Source organism: Crocuta crocuta, unplaced genomic scaffold (genome assembly GCF_008692635.1).
Source record: "Crocuta crocuta isolate KB4526 unplaced genomic scaffold, BGI_CrCroc_1.0 scaffold1171, whole genome shotgun sequence".
Taxonomy (NCBI): domain Eukaryota; kingdom Metazoa; phylum Chordata; class Mammalia; order Carnivora; family Hyaenidae; genus Crocuta; species Crocuta crocuta.
In genome coordinates this window covers 396602-396906 of record NW_027530879.1, presented here as the reverse complement: position 1 = coordinate 396906, position 305 = coordinate 396602, and the positions used below count along the sequence as shown (strand labels likewise).

General features: G+C 47.2%; 1 protein-coding gene across 5 annotated transcripts in view; it reads right to left on the bottom strand.

The window, feature by feature from the left end:
- The window catches only part of BMX (BMX non-receptor tyrosine kinase), a 47573-nt gene that overhangs the window by 10146 nt on the left and 37122 nt on the right, over window positions 1–305 (bottom strand). The gene's annotated exons all lie outside the window — the stretch shown is intronic.

The window sequence follows — 305 nt, the reverse complement described above, 5'->3', positions numbered from 1 at the left end:
GATCGGCCATCAAAACCCCGAATGTGGAGAAGCTGTATTTTTTTCCTTTGCAGTTTTTCAAAACGAAAACGTGTGCCCCTAAGTATTTTCATGCAAGCAGCCATCCTTGTCAAACAGCATGAAAGGTGTCACATGTTAAACACAGAGCCTCAGCTTGTCAGCGAGAAGGGAAAAATTATTTCTGGGGGTTCCTTTTCCACCTCGGCGGTACCCTGCATTAACAGGTGCTCCGAAGGCATGAATACTGTGCTCGCCTAGGTGCACGGCCAGTTTGCCGTTCAGAACACGCAGATCTCTAATGGTAA